Consider the following 10,451-nt stretch of genomic DNA (forward strand, 5'->3'; position numbering starts at 1 on the left):
GGCATTCAATTAATGGTAAATTTTGCACATTTTTATGTGTTTTTCACATTCAAATAAGCCATATATATTTTTGATACATTAATGTCTGGATTCTCTTAACGACCTCGGGATCAGAGCCCCAGGCGAAATCACACAAAGACAAGAGCTTGGCTCCGGCCGGGAATCGAACCCTGGTCGGCAAGCCTATATAGACAGTGACTAAGCCACTTGGCCACGAAGAAGGATAAAAGTCAATGACAATTCTTCTGTACTTATACCTGTCGAATTCAGGTATTTTGTACTTAGAATTAAAATCAACCCATCCTCACCGTCGTAGCTAATTGGTAGTTTGTTACTTGGCATTCAATTAATGATAAATTTTGCACATTTTTACGTGTTTTTCATATCCAAATATTCAAATTGACTTTTATCCTTCTTCGTGGCCAAGTGGCTTAGTCACTGTCTATACAGGCTTGCCGACCAGGGTTCGATTCCCGGCCGGAGCCAAGCTCTTGTCTATGTGTGATTTCGCCTGGGGCTCTGATCCCGAGGTCGTTAAGAGAATCCAGACATTAATGTATCAAAAATATATATGACTTATTTGAATATGAAAAACACGTAAAAATGTGCAAAATTTATCATTAATTGAATGCCAAGTAACAAACTACCAATTAGCTACGATGGTGAGGATGGGTTGATTTCAATTCTAAGTACAAAATACCTGAATTCGACAGGTATAAGTACAGAAGAATTGTCATTGACTTTTATTATTCTTCCTGGCCAAGTGGCTTAGTCACTGTCTATACAGGCTTGCCGACCAGGGTTCGATTCTCGGCCGGAGCCAAGCTCTTGTCTTTGTGTGATTTCGCCTGGGGCTCTGATCCCGAGGTCGTTAAGAGAATCCAGATATTAATGTATCAAAAATATATATGGCTTATTTGAATGTATATATATATATATATATATATATACTTATTCATATATATATATATATATATATATATATCCCAGAAATTGCCTTTTTGTAAGAAATGCCCGTAGATACATTGGAATATAATGGAAATCCTTATGAGGGTAACGAAGAAAAGGCATATTACCATATAAAAAAGAGTCGAACCTGGCATAATAACAAAAGAGGGAGAAGGGTAAGGTTAGATGGAATAGTTTAGTGGCGTGTACCAATCGTGTGTCATATGGTTGTACACAGTAACGACATTACTCTTTTCTATATATATCATCCTTTGTATCTCTGCTCTCCCCTCACACAGACAGAAACTTCTAGTACCCTTCATGCCTAATTCCTGGTTACCTGTTAACAGAATCAGTTGCCGGTTTGACAAGGAATAACATACTTGTATTTCTTTACCTTCTTACCAGGATTTAGTGTGTATATTTACTCGAGGTGCGTGTATTAAAGTTACTTAGTTGCATTCATGTAGTCTTTGACTTACAACATAGTCTTGGCCCGTCATATTGGTGACCATAGAGGTCGACTCGCTCTTCCCGCCTTCCTCCCCTAACTGTTACTATGGCGGACTCCACGGAAGTTGGCGCCGCCCCACTCAAACTTTTGTTGGTCGTCAGAGGAGAGGTATTTGCTTAGTTTCAGCATGCAGAAGTCCAGTTCTGCATCAAAAGCGTGACTCTCTCAACCACCAAAGCAGATTATGTCCTTATGTTGATAACTGCGGACACCTTCCTGGAAATCTCCGAATGGCTTTGTGAATACGGAGACACCCCTGTAACGTATGCCGCCCTCAAAACATACCTTTTACACTCACTTACTGCGGCTCATCGGCTGCAGTTTTGCTACAACCACTCCAGATTTGGGGCTGCCACAGTATATATATATATATATATATATACTTATTCTTATATATATATATATATATATATACTGATTCTTATATATATATATATATATATATATACATAAATATATAAATAAATAGCTGGGAAGTCGGGTAAAACTCGCTGGTAAGAGACTGATGTCTCTCCAGGTAAATCTTTAACAGCTGGGTAGCGTTAGGTTCCGATTTCTTTTATGGCCTTTTGTGGCGTGGTTGGTTTCGACCTGGCCTTTCATTAAAAGGGGCCAGCGTTCGATCCCAAGTATGTGATATAAATTTATTTCTACTTGAACACGATGTTGTGTTTATATTTATCCTTATTGACTCATTAGGGGTAATTCGAATGAATTACTACCAATTGTGTCACGTGGTGCGCCGGGATGTCGGGTAAAACTCGCTGGTAAGAGACTGATGTCTCGCCAGGTAAATCCTTAACAGCTGGGTAGCGTTAGGTTCTGATTTCTTTTATGGCCTCTCGTGGCGTGGTTGGTTTCGACCTGGCCTTTTATTAGAAGGGGCCAGTGTTCGATCCCAAGTATGAGGTAGAAATTTATACATATATATATATATATATATATGTATATATATATATATATATATATGTGTGTGTGTGTCTGTGTATGTGTATGTGTATATATATATATATATATATATACACACACACACACACATATATATATATATATATATATATTGTTACGGGCCACTGGTTCGAGTCCGGCCTTGCTTAAGGGTCTCAAGGGCCATAACAAAACAAATAATAATGGTAGGTCGCCAGTCAGCAATGATACAAGGAATACTGACAAATATATGTATTTACAATAATATTTAAATAAAAATTAATAAAAGAAAAGAGGAGCACAACAGCTAATTATTTATATTGTAATTTATGCCACGAGGAGCTTCGGGTGGAGTATGGGGGGGACCGTGGATGAAACTCCAGCACAGCAATCACGTTCCCTGGAAGGGGGAGATAAATTGAATTATTATCAGCACACTTACTTCTACCGGCTTGGACCACGATGAAGTCGTGTGGTTAAGACTTTTAAGCAAATTAAATGACAATGCCAAGCTTAGGGATTTAAACGTTACACATGGGAATCAACACTGTCACAGGGTGAATGTATTAAAACTAGGACTAAACGGCTCACGTGGTCTGGGTATAGGGGATAGGATACAAGGTTCAGTGGGTAGGATTTTCTTTAGAGGATAAGGAAAAAATGGGGTGTGATAAGGATGGATGGGAGGTTGGGTAAGGATATTGAGAATCTCAAAATCAGACACCTTACCTTTAGTAAAAGGACTCTGATTTCCTTCCCTTGTGGAAAGATGTAGACAGAGGTCCTGCCTCCCTGATGTCTTGAGGGTGAAGAGCGATGGTATGTCCCTCAAGGACGTTGGGTGAAGAAAAGGAGATGTTCTCCTTATGGATGCTGACTCACGAAGAAGGATCTCCAGTTTTCCCTGGGTAGATCAACCCCACTTGACCCCCAATTGAGGGGGGCGGGTAGGGGGGATTGGCCTGACCGGTGTCCTATTGGTCAGGCTTGGTCACGTGTCTCGTAGAAGGTAGCTGAAATTGAGATCTCAGGGGGAGTAGACTGGTATAGGATGGTGGGAGGGGGGTGAGGCTCTGGGTAGGGTCCCAAAACTCGTGGCATTTCAACCCATGCTTACTGGCGGGGTATTTTGTTATTTGAAAAAAGGTGGCGTAATGACCGCCATTACTAACAGCCCCCCATTTTAGCAGAGATTTTGTCCTAAAACAGGACAAGAACTCTGCAAGCAAGGTCTGAAGCCACTAGCCTTAATGATTCTTCCCTCAGTGAGTCTCACCACGATAATGGATAAATATCTAAGCTGCAACTAGGGTCATCATTTTACGTTATTTTGACTGTGAATTAACTTTAAGTGCCACATAGAAATAAGTATGCTGGCTGTGAGGCAGCAACTGAAAAAATTAAAAAATGCAAAATTGAAAATTGAAATGTAAAAGATGGTTAAAGTTAAGTGACCTAGTGCAGTGGTAGGCATAAAATTAAAGAAAATTGGCATATATGCAAAAAAAGGATAAAATAAATACATGAAAATGAATTAAATACAAATAATGATGCCAGGATGGCTCCTCAAGTTTATCTACCTGGGGAGACACCAAGGCCAATAAATATTTTTTCATACAAACTAAATTTACCTACTGACTATGGCTACGCTATGGACATGGCACCGTGTATTGGGCACTAATGCTGGGAGAACACATCTCTCTCATACAAGTTTTTTAGGCGCTTGACCTTCCAGTTGTAGTTTTGGAGGTCTATGCCGCACCTCATGAGCCCTTTATTCCCATTACGTAGCTCAGTCAAGTAGTTTAGAGGATTACGGTCCTTTAGGAATGTCAGCAGGAACTTTTGGTCCGCACAATAGGATCCAAGATGCTCAAGAGATGAGCCCATGCCTGAAAGCTCATTCTCTTGAGTTTGGAGTTTATCCCATGTCTGGAAGAAATTCAAGTAAATCCCACAGTTGGGAATTCCTGCTTGCACCTGGTGAAGCCAAAAATGAATTATGAGTATGGTCAGAGGTCGTGACTCCTCTGCCATGAAGTGGGAACCTTCGTCCTTCTGAAATGTGGCTAGGAAGCCATACCAATAAAAGAATTGTGTCAGTTCTGTGACACTAATGGATGGGATGAGTTGGAGCGAGGCCCTCAGCATTAATTGCTTATAGTTACCGGAGACTGGGCAAGGATGGCAGGAGGTTGCGGAAGCCTTAACACCCTTCTGCAAGCCCGGCCGGAAAAAATGGGGCTGCAGCAGTTGGGTTGTGCGCTTCACCCCAGAGTGCTCTCCCAGTCCCTCATGGGCCATTCGTAGCACCGGCAAGCGGGAATTATGGGGGACAACTACATGCTGACGCAGGGCCTCAGCAGGATCGTGAGAACCTCGGGTGATTCTGAGGAGCACCCCATCCTTCTGCAGGAAGTTCTCCTTTGAGAGAGTAATTCTTTCTGCTTTGTCTGAATCAGCAACTTCCCCGTAGTTTTCCAGCGTCTTGTCCGACAGCTGAAATCTGATGGGCTCTGTTTGGCTTCTGGGGGTCTCTGGAATGATGGGTGCTGCCCCTCGGTCCTCCTCTGAGACCTCTGGCCTATTGGGAAGCATCATTGCTTTAGCTGGGGAGTTCTCTCGGGTACAAAGCTTAGACTCATTTCTGGAAGGGGGAGACGCCTGGCCCTCCTCTGAGACCTCTGGCATGGTGCTGGAAATAGCTCTATCCCCTGTGGTGGGATGCAGCACACCTTCACCAGAATTAACTTCTGGCGTATGAGGCTCAGACTCACTGCTGGAGGAGGAAAACTCTTGGGCCTCCTCACTTAGACAAGGTATTTCCCCAAGGTTAATGGTACCTACCCAGTTGTCTTTCCCTGCAGGTCGTGTCCTCAATGCTTTAGGCTCCGGCTTGGCAGCCTTCTTGCATCTGAGGGGCACTCGCGCCACCGTCATGGGCTCTTGACCCATGCGCAAATTGTAGCCCTCATGTCCGATGTCGCTCATTTCCCCTAGTCCGCACTTCCTATGGAGCTGGGGCGTGGTTATCTGGAACTCCGCTGTAGGGAGTTTTTTGGTAACTCCTTCTATGAACTGGACCTTCCTGAGATTGTCCTGCTGGACTTTGTCAACATTGCGTTGAGGTGGCAAGTGGTTGAGTTGTGCCAATCGGGCGTCCATCTCCTGCATTCTTAATTCATGCGCTCTCTCTCTTTCATACCGCAACCTTTCTTGCCCTGTCCTTCTCCGGGCTTTGTCTTCATTTATGAGCTCCCGCACATACCTTCGCAATGCTTCTCCCTCATAGCCTTGTCGTTCTGCCAAATCCACAAATGCGCTAATCTCAGCAGCAGTCATTTTGCTAATTTTTTGTGGAGACAGCAACAAGAACAAACTCAATAGAACAAGGTGCGGTGTTGACCGTGCAAGAAATTACACGGATGGGAAAGACGCTCTAGCCTTACACAAGAGTCTCGTGGAAGGAAGGATGAAGATGGAACTGGGGAAAATGCACACAGGCTGCGAAAAATGCCCTACGAGAAAGAATTATCACCAAATAGCAAGCCTTGCAAGTAATTGGACAGGAACCTAACTTGAAAACCAGCGCCACGACAATGGGTGAGCTTATGCTGTCCGGTTGTAATGCGTCCAAACAAGTAACGATAAATATGACAACTGTACTACCCAATAGAAAATGGAATCACCACTATACAGTAGGTGACCCTCTGGGCTAGTCAGGGAAAAAATGAGATCACAACTATGGGTGACACTATGCTGGATGAAATAAAATGGAATCACAACTATGGGTGAACCTTTATACTAGTCATAAAAGAAATGGAATCACCACAATGGGTGAATCTCTATGCTAGTACAAAAAAAATATGTAATCACAACAATGGGTGAACCTCTATGCTAGTCTTTTGAAAAAATGGAATCACAACAATGGGTTTATCTCTATGCTAATCATAAAAAAACTGAATCACAACATTGGGTTTATCTCTATGCTAATCATAAAAAAACGGAATCACAACAATGGGTGAATCTCTATGCTAGTCTTTAAAAATTGGAATCACAACAATGGGTGAATCTCTATGCTAGTCATATAAAAATGGAATCACAACAATGAATGACCCTCTATGCTAGTCATAAATAAATGGAATCACAACAATGAATGACCCTCTGTGCTAGTCTTAAGGAAAAAAAGAATGGAATCTCCACGATGTATGACCCTCCTATGCTAGTCTTAAGGAAAAAAATGGAATCTCCACGATGTGTGACCCTCCTATGCTAGTCTTAAGGGAAAAAAAATGGAATCTCCACGATGTGTGACCCTCCTATGCTAGTCTTAAGGAAAAAAAATGGAATCTCCACGATGTGTGACCCTCCTATGCTAGTCTTAAGGAAAAAAAAGGAATCTCCACGATATGTGACCCTCCTATGCTAGTCTTAAGGAAAAAAAATGGAATCTCCACGATGTGTGACCCTCCTATGCTAGTCTTAAGGAAAAAAATGGATTTGTAAAAATGTGTGGGTGCGTTCTTGCAACACCACCACTTGCAACTCTGTGACTTTAAAGCAAGTTTGTATTTATACTTAAAGTATAACAAATTAAAATAAAACAGACAATATCACTGAGATTGCTTAATGCTTCGTTAAAACATCAGCCCCTTTACATATTTTCCCTTTAATAAAAACAAAATGAGTTTAAAAAAAATTACACCTCCAAATATTTTATCTAAATGATCCTATACCCTGACTGAAAAAATTAAATTGAATGTGTTATCATAAATCCTTTATCTTTAGGTTAACAATGTTACACAATCTTACGGAAATTATCCCTTTCAAAAATGTACACAAAAATAATACCCCACGAAAGTAACAAAATGAAATTGGATACCCTTACTGTGAAAAGGAAAAATTGAAATAAAGAATGCCACGTGTGCTTACGGTTACTAACACAGGAAATTAACACGTGTTTTAGTCTACCACGGTTTCTTCCTAAAATTTCGTAAATTTATATTCACTTAGTTTTAACACGAAATTAAACAATCACTCACTGCACAATATATATGAATGAAAAATTTATCCCTATCAATAATGTACATGAAAATAATATCCCACGAAAGTAATAAAATGAAATTACAAAAACTTGTTATCAAAAGAAAAAAAATCGAAATGAGGAACGCCACGTGGTCTTACTGTTACTTTACAGAATTATGCCTCACGTCCGTAAAACGGTTACGTGAATCGTAAGCCAAAGGTTCCGATATGAGACTAGCCTGTATCCTAGCACTAAAGATAAATGATAATATATTCCATGCACAAAATTAAACGATTGATGTGCGTGATTGCAACGAAATTAGACTAAAATCTCGGGTCTGCATAGAATTGGTAAACAATTAACAAAGATAATAATAACAGACAATATACCTTGGCTTCGTTCGGAAACACGGCGGCGGGCTAAGTTATACCAGGTTGGCCATGTTTTGAAATGAACAAGTGCTCAGCCTGCCACGCTTTTTGTCCTCAAATATCGTAAGTTTCACTTCACTTATTTTCTTTTTTAAACACAAAATAACACAATAAGACATTCACCTAATGCACAATGTTTTAATAAATGGAAAATTTTAACCACTGTGACAATAAACACTCAGAAAAAGAACACAAATTCTTCTCACGCGGTTGGCTATCCTGCTACACAATAGGACTAGACTTCTTCCACGTGGGTTTAAAAACGAAAAGGTTCGCGGCGCGAACACACACACTAATAAACACAAAACTTTAACAATGAAAATAGAAGGCTCTTGCTGTGTTCTTCCACGGTTCCAACTCCAGTGATAATATAATTTACTTGAAATGAAATTGAGGTTCGTCAAGTCGCTAAAGACAGAAAAAGGGGGGAATTTGACTTTAATAAAATTAATTTGAAATTACTGTCTTAACGAATCCTGGCATTTGGTCGCCAATATGTTACGGGCCACTGGTTCGAGTCCGGCCTTGCTTAAGGGACTCAAGGGCCATAACAAAACAAATAATAATGGTAGGTCGCCAGTCAGCAATAATACAAGGAATGCTGACAAATATATGTATTTACAATAACAATTAAATAAAAATTAATAAAAGAAAAGAGGAGCACAACAGCTAATTATTTATATTGTAATTTATGCCACGAGGAGCTTCGGGTGGAGTTTGGGGGGGACCGTGGATGAAACTCCAGCACAGCAATCACGTTCCCTGGAAGGGGGAGATAAATTGAATCATTATCAGCACACTTACTTCTACCGGCTTGGAACACGATGAAGTCGTGTGGTTAAGACTTTTAAGCAAATTAAATGACAATGCCAAGCTTAGGGATTTAAACGTTACACATGGGAATCAACACTGTCCTAGGGTGAATGTATTAAAACTAGGACTAAACGGCACACGTGGTCTGGGTATAGGGGATAGGATACAAGGTTCAGTGGGTAGGATTTTCTTTAGAGGATAAGGAAAAAATGGGGTGTGATAAGGATGGATGGGAGGTTGGGTAAGGATATTGAGAATCTCAAAATCAGACACCTTACCTTTAGTAAAAGGACTCAGATTTCCTTCCCTTTTGGAAAGATGTAGACAGAGGTCCTGCCTCCCTGATGTCTTGAGGGTGAAGAGCGATGGTATGTCCCTCAAGGACGTTGGGTGAAGAAAAGGAGATGTTCTCCTTATGGATGGTGACTCACGAAGAAGGATCTCCAGTTTTCCCTGGGTAGATCAACCCCACTTGACCCCCAATTGAGGGGGGCGGGTAGGGGGGATTGGCCTGACCGGTGTCCTATTGGTCAGGCTTGGTCACGTGTCTCGTAGAAGGTAGCTGAAATTGAGATCTCAGGGGGAGTAGACTGGTATAGGATGGTGGGAGGGGGGTGAGGCTCTGGGTAGGGTTCCAAAACTCGTGGCATTTCGACCCATGCTTGCTGGCGGGGTCTTTTGTTATTTGAAAAAAGGTGGCGTAATGACCGCCATTACTAACAATATATATATATATATATATGTATATATATATATATATATATATACTGTATATATATACATACATATATATATAAATATATATATATATATATATATATACATATATACTGTATATATATATATATATATATATTTATATATATATATATATATATATATAAATACTGCTGTCCTTATTTGGACTATAATAGAAATCATATTATTGATCTTAAGCTCCATTTACTTCCAAAATTCGTTACAGTTTACATTATTGTCTGAATCGTGAACCTAAATTCTCTTATTGTACAAAGAAGCCCAATATCGGTGTAGTATTGTTTTATATATATATATATATATATATATATATATGTATATATATATATATATATATATATTATCCTTTATATTCCAAAAATTAAATTTCATTGAGCTATATTTTCGTGAATCTGTTGTTTAATTATGTATGCTCTAAATTTTCACGTCTAAAAAAATTTATCGAAGAAATTTTTTTTTTCTAAAAACAATGAGTCACTGAAAAATACATATCCAAACTACTAGCAATTTGATAAGCTTGTACGCTGTTAGGATATCTTTTCTCGTCTTGCATCATGACATTTAAACACTCTTTGAGCAACAATTAATTCAAAATCCTTAATCACACACCAGCTGACTAGGTCTGCTCTATACCACTTAAGTTAATGGATTTCCGTTAAGGCTATTCCCCTGATGCACTGGAATGTTTATCTTAGTACAGGATTTCCTGGGAATTAGATCCAGTAACGAGGAAATCTAAGTTGGTGCCTTCCCTAAATCAATAGCTACATTGTTGGTGATTAAGATTAAAGTCAATGGTAAATTTATGCTAAAAGTCACAATTGTATAAATATGAATAGGTCAGTTATTGATAATATATCTAAGGCTTTGTGTGTATATAACTGACCATCTAGCCTCTCTTCATCGTTTCTAGCTATTGCTAGCTGTACTACATAACAGGGTTCGTTGAACGAGTCCAATTTCTCCATTCACTTCCTGCATTTATCCCACTAATCTCAAAACCACCAAAACAGATGAAGCTTTTGTAAAGAGTTTC

This window comes from Palaemon carinicauda, chromosome 16 (genome assembly GCF_036898095.1).
Source record: "Palaemon carinicauda isolate YSFRI2023 chromosome 16, ASM3689809v2, whole genome shotgun sequence".
NCBI lineage: Eukaryota > Metazoa > Arthropoda > Malacostraca > Decapoda > Palaemonidae > Palaemon > Palaemon carinicauda.